The sequence below is a fragment of the Hylaeus anthracinus genome, unplaced genomic scaffold (assembly GCF_026225885.1).
Source record: "Hylaeus anthracinus isolate JK02 unplaced genomic scaffold, UHH_iyHylAnth1.0_haploid 4, whole genome shotgun sequence".
In the NCBI taxonomy this organism is placed as follows: Eukaryota; Metazoa; Arthropoda; class Insecta; order Hymenoptera; family Colletidae; genus Hylaeus; species Hylaeus anthracinus.
The window spans coordinates 12904802-12922769 of NW_026535289.1; positions in this window are offsets into that span (position 1 = coordinate 12904802).

Consider the following 17968-nt stretch of genomic DNA (forward strand, 5'->3'; position numbering starts at 1 on the left):
ATTTGACGTTGTCGCTGGTTGCAGGTACAGGTTACGAATTACGTAGCGCGTGGAGAAGTTGACGCAAATCAGATCCGTAAGGTTCCCTTGTTAGAGCAAATCCGTAGACTACGAGTATAAATCGGATCCGATCGCGTTGGTCACTTCGGTTCGAAATCCAATATTCGCAAAAAAAAAAAAAAAACGATCGCCTCGGGATGGATACAGCATGGGTTCGATGCAAGGCGGGACTCGGTTCGACAGGGGCGAGGCGGACGCGATCGTATTCGAGGTCGCGAACTGCGTTTCGCGAATTGCATATTGATTTTGAGAAGCGTGCCGGGGGTCTCTTTTTACCTCCCTTTTCTGGTCGAGTCGAAACGAACCGATGCCAACGCGATACCAACGTCGCGATATTCGAGAAGACCGTTGCCTCCGTTACTTTCCGAGAGCAACGCGGTTCTCCGATTTCAACCGAGTAAGGTATCTTCGTCTTTCGAAGTCAGCAGTCGTTTAATGGGATCTCGCATCGCGGTGCCTTTGAAAAAAGAAGCCTCGACATCGCGACTGTTCTTTCAAGAATGCGAAATCACGTTGATATTCCGATTCATGAACACTGTATCAGGAGATCCAACTCCCTAAGAAAGTTACTAGAAAACTGTTATTAAAATCCCGAGCTTGGAGTTATGAATATTTAGTCCACTCGCGGCGCAAGTGCGCACAGACTACGATATATACAGGGTGTCCCAAAAATGTTGTAACACCTTGAAAGAGGTGGTTCGGGAGGTGATTTGAAACAACTTTTTCCTTAGCGAAAATGTTGTCTGAGGTTTCGTTACGAAGAAATTAACGGAAAACATTGACCAATCAGAGCGCGCGTATGACGGTTGAGCGTAGGCTACGCGCTAGGCGGCCGCGCTCATACGCTACCGCGGCCGCTCCAACGGTATACGCGCGCTCTGATTGGTCAGTGTTTTTCGTTGATATCTCCTCAACGAAGCCTCGGACAACATTTTCGCTAAGGAAAAAGTTGTTTCAAATCACCTCCCGAACCACCCCTTTCAAGATGTTACAACATTTTTGGGACACCCTGTATATTATGTATAGGTATTCAAAAAAATATAGGTCTCAAAAAATTCATATCTATTTTGCAATAACAAATGAACTGCCGGTCAAGTGCAGGGCAATCCGAAGATTATCTGTAGATAAATTGCAGGGCCGGCGCAAGGCAGGTTCAGCGCGTTCGCCGGAACCCGGGACCCGCGTTTTAAAAGGCCCCGGAAAGGTCTACGAAAATTACTCAATTAAAAGGCACCGATTTTGATTAACTTTTTATAGAATGATGATACCATTAACAAATGGTATCATTAACAATCCGGCCCCCCGCAAAAGGTCACGCCGGCCCTGATAAATTGTATACAAATGTATATCGTAGTCTGTGCTCACTTGCGCCGCGAGTGGTAGAAATATTCATAACTTCAAGCTCGGGATTTTGATAACACTTCTACACTACACAGTTAGGACTCCTTATACAGTCTTCATGTTTTGATAGAAGGACCGTGGAATTGTAGGCTAGGATCGCTGGAAATCGTAGAATTAGTCGTTACCTATCTGACGCGTGAGGAAAGCTTCCTGGCTCGGACCACGTCAAATAGCGATTCAGGTATTGTTCCTAGTTCCTAGCGCTTAACAGTCCAGCTTCATCAGAGAATCGGTCGAGACACGGCCGTCGAGGTGTCTACGTTGATCGATCGCGTACAATGTTGAGCATAGACGCAAACAAGGACATTAAAGGCGAGGCGCTTCGGTAGTTACCATCTCATTTGTCCCTGGTAAAGCTAATTGCATCGTTCTGGTGAAGCGTTGGAATCTAAATGCTATCGGACACGGACTGCGTCATCAAAGTCACGCGTCGAGTTCCGGGGTGTTCGCGTCGCGTCGGTAAGAGTTTCGAAGCTTAATTCGAACGAGTAATTTGTTTAGCCAAATTAGCCAGGGAATTCGTTTCTCTTTCAAAAATTAACTGCATTAACCTAAGGTCGGCTATTCATCTTTTTAACATACGCATGTTTCCGTGAGTCTCAATCGTAATTTTGTCAACGGCAACCACATACATTCGCACTCTCCACTCTTTACCGTATCCAAATTATTTTCCGTTTCTTAAATATATTGTTTACTTCTGTGGAGGGCATAAAACCTGAGTTGAAATCTCAGGTGAAACCCTGTTCGAAATCGAAACGACTGGGCTCGGGGTCCGTTGCAAAAAGAAAATTTATTCAATCCGTTAATCCGGATCTTCGTCGTAAGGCATGGGGATGAGAAGCGGTAGCAGAACGACTTACAATTACGTCGATGTCGATGTCGATGTCGGTTCGACTGATTCGTCAAGGGATAAGGAAATGTATATACGACAGTTTGGAAACTTAGTGGAGGAAAGATTCCGCGATAGGAGTAAACGTCGCGAAACTCGTTTATCTACGCCGTATCGAAGGAAAGTACGTAAACGTGTACCACGGTAAATGATATCTCTGTGTTTAATGCATCCATAACGTCGCCCGAATCCTTCCTTATCGATTTATTACTCGACGGCGGCCGATGTATCACCAGCGAAGTAAGAACGATAGGTGGTCGCACGCCTCGTGCATTTCGCGATGACGAACGAGATAATAAGGAAGCTCGGTTAAGCAGGTCATCGACGAAACGTGTGATTTTTAAAGAATTTTGCCTGTCCGCGTCAACCACAGATCGTATATGTATTGTTACGCCGGGAGGTGGTGGCACATCGAGGAGTAGACATTTTTGTAAGAATCAACACGTCTTTTATAAAAGAAACAAGAACTCGTTTATTAACAATAACAAGAACTCGATTAGTAAACACGTCATGTTTGATTATCTAGTCTCCAATAGTCTGAATAATATTTAATTGTAGCAGAAATTTTCAAGAATATTTCTCTGGCAGTCAACGCGTTAAATCAAATTACGAAATCGTCACACGATTCCACGACACTTCTACTCGATCGAAAATTTATTTCCCAATTCGATTATGTATTTAATAAAATGAAGAGTGAAAAGATGTTGGTTGTTCGCGTTGTAGAACGTGGAAGCGGAGGTGGCTCCCCGGAAAGAAAGAAACGAAAAGGGGTTGGAAGTTTCTTACCCCGTTGAAAGAACGACGAGACGACGAGACGATATTATCCTTCCGTATAACGCTATAAATTCGAGCTGTCAGAGCTCGGGAATCATTGTTCTTTCAGTTCGTAGAATGCGTGTAATAACAGGCTCGCGCTCGCGTCGAAAACGAAAACGTCGGACCCAGCTGACACCGCGCGTACCCTATTAATCTTAAACTGCGATTTTCATACTTTCTCCGCGTTGGATGAACGTCTACCAGCTTCGGTCACTCGCTGCGAATCGCACTCAGTTGTGTAACGTTCCGAGTTTTTTCGGATGTTTTAACACGAAAGTGTTTTATATATCGGGGGAGTATTGGTGAAAACTGAGAAGTGTGATTTACGTCTATTCTCTCGGATTTCTTCATCTTTCACTCTCTGTCCTTTTCTACGTTTGACGCTAGTTTCTTCAGACCTCTTTCTCTTTCTCTGTCCTTTTCTACGTTCGACGCTCGACTCGAGCCAGATGTAAACACAGAATAGACATTGTACCAAATCTACTAGAAGAAACCAATTTGAATCGACGAATGTCCTCTGATTCCATTTTGGTTAGTTACGTTCAAAGATTATGACATACAGTCGCTGTAAGAAGTATTCGTACAGCACCGATTCAAAATAAAATTAATAAGAAAAGAAATATAGAGGTCAACGTTAAAAATAATAAACTTAAATATATGTAGGAACGCTGGTTAATTATTTCTTCCCCTAAAATTTATTAACAAAATAAATATACGAAGCTTTCCTTTGAATTGATTCCTGTAAAAATACTTATCACACTGACTGTACAATTACATGCATAGTATTTCAAGAAATTAAGTTACGTTTATGCGATATTGAGTTTAAAGAAAGAAGTATTTCTTAACATACTAAACATCACAGATAAAATTGACCTTCTTTTATTTTTTTGTAATTTTGACAACTAGGAAAAAAAAAAATCGTCCATTTAAGGGTTAAAGTGTTATTAAGCTTGGAATTTAATCGTACAGGTTTGCAAAGATCCTGACGAATAATTTATTAAGGAATGATATACAGTCAGTCCCATAAATATTCGTACCCTCTACGTCTATCAAAGATGTTTGGCTAAGTTAAATAATAGTTTCGATATTACCGGATGAATTTTTCATCGTTAATATGTACGTAAATGAACTTCGCACGTGTATATGTTTACAATAAAAATTCATTTGCAAACATCAAAACCTATCAATTAATTTAGACAAATGTTTACGATAGACATAAAAGGTACGAATACTTATGACTGTATATCCCTTGCGCACAACGCGACTACGAAAATGATAAACTTAATAAAGCTCTTTCTTATTCTGCTGAAAATTGATCCCGTAACTCGCGGGTCGAGACGGATTCGTGGCATGCGAGGGTAATGTTTATCCTCTCATTGGGCGAATCCGTGTCACCGAGTGTTGAAACACAGAGCAGCGGGCGACGAGCTCGCTGGCGAATCAGTAGCGAATAACGTAGCCTCGAGCTGCCTTCGTTTCTTTCTTCCGCGAGCCGACGCCTCATTAACATACTTATTGTACCGCGTTAATTATGGCCCCGGATTTACCGAGGTATACGCTCGTTGAAACTGTCGCGCCGCGTCAGGCCGGTTACGTTTCCGACGTTTCTTCGAGAGTCGGTACGCCGCTCGGCGGAGCTCGCTCTCTCCCCTAACCAGCGGCAACGAATTAATTCGCGAATTTTTCTTTTTCTCGCTCTTTCTCGCTCGCTACGTAAAACTGTTCTTTATCCAAATTTTCGCTCCGTTCTCCGTTATCGTTACGCAACGTTTTCTTTCCTTTCGGGGAATAGTTGTTCTCTGTTTCGACGATTAAAGGGAACAGGCGTCGTGTTCTTTCTCCGCGCGTCGATCGAATGTTCAACCATCGGGTAAAGAAAAGCCGAAGAAACTATTAGCGAGGCGAGCGGTAACCTCGGGCAACGAAATATCGTTTGCTCGCGTCGTTTCGAAAGTCTCCTTTGGTAACTGTAGTTCCTCGGCCGGAAAATAGCAGGAAAAATCAAAAGACACTGAAAAGGGCCCCGATAGCGCGCTGGATAGAGCTTTTACCTGTAACGAAGTACGTTCAGCTTCGAGTCTCCAAGTGGCTTTTCGAGTGCACCTCTTCCCCTCCCTTACCCCCCCCCCTCCCCACGCCTCCGCAGACCTTTTATTAAAATAATGCAGGAGTCATGTAAGATGATGATAAGAAGAATGGAGTATTCGTCGTAGGAACCAATTCAAAATCAAACTTCGTGTATTTATTTCGTTAATAAATTTTAGAGGTAGAAATAATTAATCAATATTCCTACATATTTTTAGAGGAGAATTCGCGTAAATTAAAGTTTATTATTTTTAACGTCAACCCCGTTATTTCTTCTCTTGATCATTTTCCACGACAGAACCGTCCATTTAATATCCAGTTAGATTTTCTGTTGGCAGAGCACAAGAAAGCAACGGTTCTCGTTTAGATGACACGTAACGTTTGCTATCGGCTCGTTCCGTAGAAACAATCGAGTGATGGTTAGCTATTGCGCGTATTTGTCTATACTTTTGTCGCGCAATCGTTCACGCCAGTCATCACAGAGCGAATGAATTATTTCGCGCTTCAAAGAGCCGCGAGTGCAAAAGGACGAACAAGCTGCAATTACTTTCGTTCGTTTAATTAACGTTCATCGAATCGGCCGATTATTTTTTGATACGGTTTACCGAATCGCGTGCTCGTTAACGAGCTCGGATCAAAGGACGAGCCCGGGTTGCAAATGAGAGAAAAAAATAAAAGGAAGAATTAACGAACGTGCCGGTAATTACATTATCGGCACCAGCGAATTAATCCCGATCGAAGCGAATTAACCTACGAAGACGCCTGTCCCGAATCGAACCAGATCCCCGTTGGATATTTTACGATATCGAAACACAAGAATCGGTAACGAAACCCTCGTCGATTTCGTTCCTCCCGCATCGTGGATAATTTCGTGATAAATTTCATCTTTCGAGCGGCTGAAATCGACGATAAATCGTTTTTATCCTCCAGCGAATTGTTCAGCAGAGCGAGCGTGGTCAATTGCAATCCGGCCGCGCAATTCCGTTGATATCGAAATACGTCACCACAGACGGTTCCCATTCGGTGCTCGTTTGGCCGCTAATGCTGCGATTTGCGCCGCTTTAAATGGCTAAGCGAGCAGCGTATATCATAAGCGCGTGACTAATTTCCTTTCTGCACGCGTAAACGGCTACGGTTGTTTGCTCGCTCCTATTACGGGAACCGAAGAAACCAGCGTAGCGTTGGATCGTTTCGCGTAATGTTCGAAGGTAATTTCGAGAAGCACTCGATCTAACGGAAGATGGAAGGTGCGGTGCCGTTGCGTACGTATTTACGAAATACGAAGATGAGGGACGTCGCGATTAATTTCTCTACTAAAAATAAAAAAAAAAAAAAAACAGAAAATAAATATTCGACGACAGCTCAGATTCACGAGCATACGACCCCGACGCGACGTTTCGTAACGATTAATAACTTACGTCGTGAAACAACTATTAATTAACAAAGTTCTGACAAACTTTCGGTAATTGGGTATCAGCCACGATGGAAATTTACAAGATAATTGGCAGTGTAGATAATCGACGCGTCGCAACCGATCCGATTTTCGTAATCGTAGCTCGTAACTCTGCCATGTTTGAGATTTCGTAACGCACGAATCGGTAAAGTCTGAAGTAACATTTCCTTCGCAGATTTCTCGCGACCACAGCGCGTATTCGTTCGACCACCGTTTCAACGATTTCTCTTTAAAATTATGAATAGCAGGGTGACGCAGCTGCGTCGCGATAAAACTCACGTGCACGACGATACGTTTAACTAAACGTCACAGAAAGGAACGCGAAGCGTTTCAAGAAAACCGTAGCGTTCTCAGGTCTCGACGTATACGCGAAATTGTGTTTGACGAACGGTGAATTATTTCGAACGAATCGCTGCTCGATGCCCGCTCTATCTCGAATTCAATTCGAGGTCCGAGCCGTGATTCGGAGAGGTCGATTCCTTTCAGCGACGGCGTACGGTTCGATCCTTTGAGATTCATCCGGAGCCAACCGGCCACGACCACCGGACAGACCTAAAATCGTTTAATTGCGGCGAGTGGAGGAACAGTTAATTGCCGTTTATTCGAATCCCGTCCGAGCGGATTTCGAGAGAGAAATCCGTTCGTTCGTTCGTTCGTTCGTTCGTTCGTTCGTTCGTTTGGCATTCTCCCGTTTGCCTTTCGCTCCGACGGGTTCGACGCTGTTTCGGAACGCGCGACAGGGCTTGGGGAGAACACGGACGATTGCGAACGAGAGCGCAACGATCCCATCGTTGCGACACGAATCGTTCGACGTTAGATTTCGCCATTCCGCGAGTAACCGTCATTTTAACATGGATATGTTTTTAGGTTGGGGTGTTGAATACCGCCCTAGGTTAATTAATACCTATAAGAATTAAAAATGTACGTATGTAATTTATACAAATTATTGTCGGTTTCCCTTCAATCTTAAGGAGGGAGGTGTTGGATATCGTTTAGATTAATCTGTACCTTCCGTACTGGACCATCTAATTTTTATTACTTTAGGTTAGTCAGTAGTTTTATCTTCATGGGATAAGTAAATATTTTGCAGTCTGAAACCTAGTCATTAACTCCGAATAACACGCCCGACTCCTTAACATCCTACGATTCTCATTGGCGCTTCCCCTTATTTCCACCGCCCTTCCGAATCCAAAAACACAAACCTTTAAAAGGCACACCAAAACTGCTCTCGCGAGATGTTACAAATTCTACTGTAAATTGGTCGTCGTAAGAACCGTGCGAATACTTATTGCTTCCATATTTCTACCGATTTTTCCTATTTTCTTGTTAATTTCGCAAATTCTATAAACTAGTAATTGTTGTTGGATCTATATTCTAGAGATTTCCGAGAATATGTAGGATATCATTGTTTATAAAAAAAAAAAAGGAGTTAATAAACTACAATTTCACAGAAAAGTTTTTTGGGAAATTGATCGATGTACGAATACGTTCTATACCCATTGTATGCACATCTCGACCATTCGATTCGCGGTAAACTTTGGAGACGATTATCTTCGTTTCGATATTCGATTCGATACTTGAATCGTTAAAGGAGCGCTCCCGGGAATGGATCCGCTCGTCCGCGTGGTTTCCAGGATTTCGCAAACGAAACCGAGGCCCGCGGAAAGCGTGGCGATATCGCTTCGCCGAGCGCGAAACCAATTTTCGAAAAGGTGTTATTTAATTAAAGCAATTTATTTGAGTTTCGCGGGGTACACCGGGGCGTCCCACCTTTCGTTGCTCGCTCCTCGTTTTTCTCTGCGTCCCGTTCCCATCCACGGTCCAGGGGAATCTGCAATATCCACGCCTGCTGGCGGCCGGCCAATTTCCACGATAAGCTTTTAATTATTATCTCGAAACTAGGTAAGCTCCCTTCGCTGATCGAATACGTTGCGGTCCGTGGAAGCGTTGAGAGGCTTTTCATTCGGCGGACGGTTCTTTTGCCTTCATCGTTCGACCTTTCGCGTGCAAAAAACAACCGGGAGATTCGGTGTTGGGGCTCACGCGATTTTACAAAGTTCCGATAGAGAGCGTGAATAGAGTCTTTTAGTATAGAACTTGTAATCGTGAAATGCGATCAGGCGCACGAAATGACTCCTACTGTACGCGGACGAGAGCAAAGTGGATAGAGCGCGGTTTTGGATACGGTTACGGAAAAAGTCTTCTCTTCCGTTGTTTCTTTTTCGCGTGGAAAGATCGTAGATTCTAGATTTCGGCGATCGCGACGGATTCCCCTCGAGGACTGCAGCTATGTTTGATATTAGTTTAAAGACCGGATAAATGCAAGATAACTATCACCATCACTGGGGGTTTCTCCCTTAACCCTCGGCGAGCGAGCAGTGCAAAGGTGAGGTCTCATGTACGTAAGTTCGGGCGGCGAGCACGAGCAACGTCCATTTGAAAGTGTCAACTACTCGCGCAGAAGGGTCCGATGGACCGCAAGCGAGCTGGCACAACGAGCCGCGAACACCTAAACGAGCACAGAATCCCGAAAAAGGCCACGCACCATCGTCGCAACGGCCGGTCGACAAGGGGATCCCATAAAAGAATTGAAAATACCAACCTCGACAATTTTTCTCGGAACTTTGCGGAAGTAACTTCAATCGATTCCTGATGTTTCTACGATCAAAATGATATCTCGCATCGCGTAAATCGGACTATTTTTAACGAAATTATATGCAAAATCTGATTGCATAATTGAAAAGTTATTTCGTTAAAAATAGTTCGATTTACGCGACGTGAGATATCATTTTAATCGGGAGAACACCAAGAATCCAATAGCGTCGCGTTCACGTTGATACGACGAAGAATAAAGAATTCGATTTGATCAAACACTGATGAATCTTTTCCAACTCCTGTTCCGACTCCAGTAGAATGTAAACACAGAATAGAAACCTCGATTGAGTAACTGCAACGTTTGGGTCCCGAGTTAACCGAGCTATAGGTTATATAGCTATAGCTAACAGGTTCCCACGTATACGAGAGTTAAGAGATACCGCGAACAATGTTAAAATATGATCGGTTGGATCGATAATCGAAGGGTGCTCGATTCCAACGCGTTGCGCATTCGGCATGAACGCGCTTTCACGCGAACATTCCTTTCTCCCAAAGAATGTGATTATTACCGGCCCGTATCTCGGTAGCTAAACGTTACTTTTGTGGAATAAAACTCGTTATGGAAGCTTCTGCTCGTTCATTTCAACGTTTCGTTTTCCGTTTTCGTTAAAAATACAGACCTCTCCGATGAGAAAGTTCCAGTTTAAAACTATTCGCCCGCAGTGTTTCTAACTTTCTATCCAAGTTGTTTACGGTACCGGAACTCTTTTAAATATTCAAAAGGAAGAGAATACGAAGTCGTCTTGTCTTTCGGTTGACGTTCGATGGAAATTCCTAAAAATACTAAACGCAAGCGTCGACACAGGTGTCCGCCGATCGACGAAAATTATGGTTTTTAAGGATATACAGTCAGTCTCGTAAATATTCGCACACTCTATGTCTATTCAAGAAATTTGTCTAAATAAAATAATAGATTCGATGTTTTCAAATAGATGTTTCGCTATAAATATGCACATGGATAAACTTTACACTTGTATATACAGGGTGTCGGAGAATTAGTGTAAGAACCGGAAATGATGGGATAGCTGAGACGATTCTGAACCACAATTTCCTTTGCAACAATGTCGGATGATGCTTCGTTTTTGAATTATCAACGAAAAACCACCTCCCTCGTTACCTTTACTTCTTCTTCTATTTTACCCTCTTACCCAACCGCAATATCATCGGTACACCTGCGTTTACATTTGGTTTCTTACGTTGTTTTACTGTCGTTTTTGTTTTCCATTTTATTTTTTACGTTTCCGTCCCTAGCGATAGGCGATACCGATAGCCAACAAAGAAAAGATCTAGCGAAAAGATCATCTCTCCGTCGTCTGGCGCGGATCGAGCCGAATTTAGGCAGATAGGAAAATCGAATGGTCCGCGTCGCCGTGGTGGCGGTGACGGCGAAAGAAGAATTGCGCTCGATAAAATATAATGAAAACACATGGATGATCGACGGCTCGGTCGAGCGGGCAACCAGCCGCATGATTGGGTGCAACCACTTTTGGCTGGGACGTATATGTCGTTCATTAGCTTTCCGGGGAACGATTAATCGTTTGGGGCCATCAACGAGCTCGTTCGTCGAACAGGGACGCGCGTCCTGATATTTTCCGCGGCACGAGCCAAAGCGACGCGAACGCGGAATGCGTGACGCGCGACAAAGCGCCGCAAATCGGTGGAAAATGGATTACATCGGGACAGAATGCCCTTTGGGAACCACGATCGTGGTCGAAATCTTTTGGCCTTTCTCGTTGCCTTTCGAATCGGTCTACCCACTTCCACGGCCGCTTTATACCGCGCGTATTCCATTCCTATCTCTAAATTATATTCTCCGTGAGTGCGATAAATATGAAATTCAACGATATCCTCGGTAAACTCCGCGTCGACATCCATAGGTGTAGTCGCTCGTTATTTTATGACGTACGTTTTATCGCGTCTAGTCGACATCAAAATTCACGTTCACGCTTTTTAAGAAACGGGAATATTTCGGTTAAATCACGGACGCGCGAGAATGTTTCTATTTTTTTTTTTTCTTTTATTTTTCAGAAATATCGAAAAGAATTAAAATTAAACCACAGTTTGGTCGTTTAACGCGGAAATAATTCAAGAGGCGTAAAATCAAAAACTTTCGCGAGGAATGTCCATCTCGTCGGGAAATCGGGGAAGCGAACGCGATCGTTCCCGTGCTAAATCGTTTAAAGAAACACGCGTTATCTCGAATGTTCGATTTTTATTTTTCCACTCGTATTTCAAAAAAATATCGTCCGCGACGTTCGTTTCCGTCCGCCGTTTGGAAGCACGTCGAATCGATTAACGCGAACCAGTTATCGTTCGATTTGCGACTCGCGGCCAACGCGAACCGACGATTTCCGGGCCGAAGTTGCCCGCCGAAAGTCATAATCCGATGGGAAGCCGCCAAATTATCGTCCTCGTCCGAATCGCGACCCGGCCAGCCATTTTTTTTTTTTTTTTTTTTTTTTTTATTTCGCTTCGCGATCGCGTAACGCCGTCGCCGCTCGCGCCCGTTTCTGGCGCTCGTTCGTTTTTTGCACGGTGACGTGGAAAGCATTGATATTAAAACGCGCGCATTTTCACGCGGTGGAACGACAGGGTTCGAATAAATTTGCGTAACGTTACCCACTCGTAACGTTCGCGTTAACGAGGCTCGATTTTCGACGGTTATTCGAAAGCGTTGGATTTAGGAATGCACAAAGTTTATTGGCTAATTAATACGGCGAACGTCGATAGACACGGTCGTTCGATCAACCACGCAACAGTAGACGAATTGATAGGACCAACCTAGCGCACATGTGCACCGCTTAAATACGAAATGTATCGTTGCGATTGATCCACCCGGTGATCGATTCGACACTCGTGGGCCCAGGGATGTCAGTCGGGTCGGGTTTTTTCGCTCATGCGCATCCAGAATGACTGTTAGCAGTGTCCACGGTAACAGGATGGTCGCTGTGAGTATTGTTGTGGCTATGAGCGCGAAATCATGAATATATTTGTCCCTATTACTTATACATCGTCTATACTTTTACATTGTCTTTATATGTTGCCCTATCTATATCCTTGAATCATGAATATATTTGTAAAATTATGCGGAGATAATTAAGATACCCATTTTTAGCCGTGCGCATACTTCGTTGGTGCCATGTTCGACACACGTAATAAAATAATTTTTTGGACAAAAAATTTCACCGACTTCAAATAAAGTACAGTGAAAAGTATGAAATAATTTCTAGTTAATTTATATGAATACGCACTAGCTCTAGATATAATTGCTTAAAAGTATGGGAACATGCAGTGAAAAGCACGAAATAATTTCTAGTTAATGTATATGAACGGCAGTTGAATATAGCGCGCCGAGACTCGAGCTTGCCAACGTGTCATACGTACAACGTTTGTTTAGAGTATACGTATTCGTACAGAATCGTCTGCTCGCCCCCTTTCCACCGGAATTGATCCCACGATATTCAGCGACAGAATACTCGCGAATACTAGCTTCGAAAAATTCGCGTCGTTTCGCGTTAAAATCGCTGAAATTGTTACGGTTCTGTAATTCTTAAAGAAACTAGAAGGAATGTCTCTTGTTCGATGGTTTACGTGGTCTCGATCATTTTTGGTGATCGTAAAGGGACCGCACGGAAATTCGTCGCGTTCGATCGCCGTCGCGGAACGTAAAGCTGTATACCCACGTAATTAACCTGTCGCCCGTTGGGACCCCGGTAATTACCTGGTGTCGAGTCAACTGTTTGCACGAACCACACGGGAAAACGGCTCCTTTTTCACCGTCGAAGCCGGAGAGGTGATCTTTATGCCGGGCAGACGTTGCGGACGATCGATATTGCAAGGCAAACACCAACGTCGACGGTCAGCACCTTGAAAGCAACGCGACGCGACGCGGCGCGGTTCAACGGTTGGAATCAAAAGAGATAGTGTCCTTTCGAGAATAGCCAACGGCGAGATGGAAATTCCTCGGGAAAACGTGTTTTCATCGGTAATTGAACCGGGAAACTCCTCGGGCTCGTTGCCCGAAGAATCGCACAATTCACGGGGAAGCTCGTTAAAATTTCCTCGCTATACAATTTAAGGCAGTCAGCGATATAGCTACGCGCATCCCGATTCGCCAGTCTTTTCTTCTCTATTTCGACTTCGTTAACTCTCGTTCGTACTAGCCGTCCTTTACCTGCCGGTATTTATATCCGAAAAGAAACAACGAGACGCGTTTCGACGATTAACGTTGTTTCCGAAGACGCGGTATCGACGGGGCTCGTCGTCATCGAGGATGAATCGTAAGCTTGTGCAGTACGTGCGCAGTTGTGTCTTTGATTTCGTTCCAGTTAGTCACGTTTAAAGATTGCGACGTACAATTGCGTATTCCGTATTAAAAAAAAAAATTAAGTTACGTTAAGCGACACTAAGTTCAAAGAAAGAAGTATTTCTGTAGTGCTTTCTTCAAGCCTTTGTAATCGAAACGTATAGTCAGTTTCTTATATATTACTACCCTCTGTGTTTATTGAAGGAATTTGTCTAAATTAAACGATACGATGTTTCCAGATGAATTGTTCATTGATTTGGAAACATCAAGCCTGTCATTTGATTCAGACAAATCTTTTTAATAAACATAGAAGGTACGATTACTTACGGGACTGACCGTATATGCATATCTGTAACGCCTAACGATACTTGAAAATTACGAAGTGAATTCTACCGTCTTTTACCGACCAAAACAGTTTTTCGGTACATTTCAAAGTTACACAATGGAAACATCTTCGTAGAATATATAACAATCGCGTGATGCCGTTGCCGCGATAATCGTTTGGAAGCAATTTGTTACCGATCGAAAGGATGGTCGTTTCCTCGAACGTCGTCGCGCGATCCCTCGGATATTCGAAACGTGTCTACGCGTATTCTCGATTTCCACTTCCAAGAATTCAATTCATTTTTCCGCGGCGAATGGATTTTTTCCAACTCCGTCGTCGACGCGACGGGGGCCGTGCAATTAATCGACGGCCAGAAAGTTAACGAACAATGCCTGCTCGGGCAAAAGTGGTCGTTTCGATGGAAACCGATGGCGTTCATTTATTTCGACCACCCCCTTTCATTCTCACACTCGCAGCTTTCTCTATTTTTCCCTTTTCCGACCTACCTGTCGTTTTTCGATCGTTTCTTTTTTCGACCACTCGACCTTCTGTTTCTTTTTAGTTTTCGTTCTCTCTCGTCCACCCCTTTGCTTCCATCCCACACGCCCCCCTCCCCCCTCCCCCTCCCCCCGTTCCGCGTATCCGCTATTTCACTCGGTCGTGGTTCGTAGAGTAATTCGAACGATAAATTCCCGTCGCGATAGACACGAACGAATCGGTGCGAACCGACGATGACGATTGACATTTCGCGGCCGTAGTGTCCGCGTCTTCCGTACTCGAGTAGATGGAGTCAAACGAGAACACGAATCACGGGCTGCGGGATCGGTCGTGTAGGAAAAGCGGTCAACTGCGGATCGGAGGATCGTGGTTTCGAAATACGACGCGACCGCAAAGAGGAAGATCGTCTTCCGTCGACATGTTTCGATCCGTACGAGCCTCGCGTAAGATCGGAATACAAAGATTCAGGATAAGCGATAGGGCGTGTTAATGATAACGCGTTGTAGAGCCTTTCGATGTTCACTATATTTTCGTATGTCTCGTCAGAGCGAGGATCGATGCAGTCCTTTTCACGAATTTTGTTGTTGTTAGATTATACACGTATCAGAATATGGTCCGAAAGCAATGTTAATATAACTCGTTTGTAATTTCTTGAATTTCCGCTAAGGGGAGACAGCGAGACACTAACGATAACAATTAACACGAACCGCTTCACTAACAGTGATTTTTCGTGCCATCCCTAATTCTGCACCGTGCCAGAAGATACGGTCGCGGACACCTTTGACTGTCGGTCCTTCTTTAACACATTAAACGCCATGTCACCTACATATGGGTGATGGAGCTTTTTACTTAAGAACTTAAACAAATAATTCGAAGGACTAACTATCGACGAAAGCAGGTCTGGATAGTATTCGTTAATTTTGACGAGAATCAAAAAATAAGTAATACGACAAATATTAGATTCTATAGTTTCTAATTGTCTCGAGACGAAATTTTAGTTCTGTGAAGACTTCCATGCGAATGAGTGCGACAGTCGACGTGTTAACCGAGTCTTCTGGCCGAACCTCTTTTAAGAGAGGAAAAGCGCCAAGAAGAAACACACGGCCCGCTTCAAGCATTTATTTACCTCGACTTTTCTAACACTCGTCCCCACGAAATTTTGCGCAACGAGTGACGACGCTGGTTTAACGAGTCGACGAGCCAATTTTCCACCGCTCGTAATCCCCCTCTGTAATTCGACCCGGAACTCACCGGCAGCGTCCGTCGATCGCTCGACCGTGCCCGAGGAAAAATGATTTCGTTGACAATGGTAGTTCCCAGCGAAAACAGATTAACCAGCTACCCGAGAACGAAAGGAGAGCGTAGCTTTCGAGAAACTTAAATTACCAACTTCTTCGCGCTTTCTTCCACTCTGCTCGCTCCCAACCTCGCTGCATCCTCCATTACTTCTGTCTTCTCTCCGAATTACTTCGTTAATTGCTTATTGTCGTTTCATTAATTCAGCGTCGTTGGTCGTCTCCTGTCTCTTTCCTTCGAGATTATTCCCGGACCTTCTCGTTTCTCTTCTCCGCGTCTCCTTTTTGCTCCTCTTTGCTTCGGACCGTACATCGCGGGACTCTTTCGCGCGAGAAGCGTCGCTTCGAAATGGTTGGCCAAACTTTGGCAGTTGTTTTCGCTTGTCTCGGAGAGTGGTCCGAGATCGTAAGGGTGTACATACGACGCGGGGATGCGAGAACGTCACCTCTTCGACTTCTCGTTCCAGTAACTCGTCTCGATGTTGCTATTTGTGTTTCTCGACATGCGGCGGCGCGAGAGTGAGCCACCGGTGGTACACGCCGCCCGATGGGACATATAAATGCGAGCCACCGGTGGTACACACCGGCGTGAACGTGTTAAACCTAAATTCATAGTCAATATCAACGGCGAGATAATGCGTGCAGAACGATCCGTGGCAAAGCCAGACACCGAACAGGCGTATCGATCGCGCGTTTTCTCGGCTCCTGAATCGAAATCGTTAGCCATTAGTTTCTCGGACGGCCGCTTTTCGGAAAAATGAATATTACGTGGATTTATATCGCGGAAGGGTTGGAAACAAAGGGCGACCAGGCGGGAGTAAAAGTTGTGCGTGCCCGTACGCCGTGCGCGGATGGCACGGACCAAGGGACGGAGGTTTGCGTTCCAGCGGGCTCCGCCGTGTCCAGCCAGGTGTCAATGTTTTTTTTTTTCCACATCGTGCCTTCGACGGACATTTGCATTTTTACGGGAATCGAACAGACGCGAACTCGAGGGCATATCGGCCCGTGAAATGTCGAAATTTCGTTCGACGATGGCGTCGCGTCGTTACGTTGCCCGATACCGAATGTAAAACGTCCGGACGATCGCTACTTTCGCGTCTCATTCGCCAAACTATACGACGCGTCTATGGTCTCTTGTCGAGCTGGAAAGACGAACGAAGTTATCGAGTGAACAGCATTCGTGATACGCGCGAAATACCGATGGTAATCGATGGTAATCGGACTGGCGGCGAATTTTTAATAATAAAGCGATCGTTTTTCTGAAAGGAAAACAAGGAGAAAGATATCATCGCGCATGGAATCGATTCCCCCGGTAATCACGGGTACCTTCGTTCGAGCCAAATTTCGGTAAAATCAATATTTACGAAATTACGCAACGGGTTCTAGCCGCGCGGACATGTAACATTCTCGTTAAATCTCGTGAAAAGATTGCACGAGGGCGTATCAAATGCGATCAGGTTAACGGGATACACGCGAGCGAATCGAGCGAATTTATTAGAATCCATTAATTCGCGGAGCGCTTTTTTCTCCTCCCCTCTCTCTCTCTCTCTCTCTTTTTTAAATCGTCAGCTGAACGCAACGAGGCACCGACATTGCTGATTAACTATTCGATTTCCCTCGTATCCACGGCCGAATTTCAATTACCGAATTGAACCCCGTCGGTTTTTGTAAACAGGACGATTGGAAGGGGCGGATGGCGACGGTACAGTGCCAGAGGGGTGGCTTTTGTCAACCGCACATTTACGACGAGTTTCGCGGACGTGTAGTACGACTCGCCTCGTTTCGTCCTTGTTTAACTTTCGCGCTAATCTACTTACAATTGCCGGCCACCGATTTCGCTGTGGAACGGAAACGCGCATATGCGTAACGCGATATTATCGTGTAACGCGCGTAATCGTAATAGTTGATACGGAAGCGTGTAAAATTTTAGGGTGTAAATTTGATACCATCGTTCGTGGAGATTTATCGAGTGAAGCGATCACGTGCTTTTTGAGTTGAAATCGCGGTACGATTGGACGATATCTCGCTACGATTTGGAGCGTTCGCGAGGTATCGAAAGGTCGAAGTAAACGATCCGGTATTATTGTAATTTGCTAGTTGTTTTCTCAATCTACGTAAAATCCACGATCGGAGACTATCGTTAATAACGTTCGAACGAGGTAGCGAGAAAACTGTGGGCGTGGAG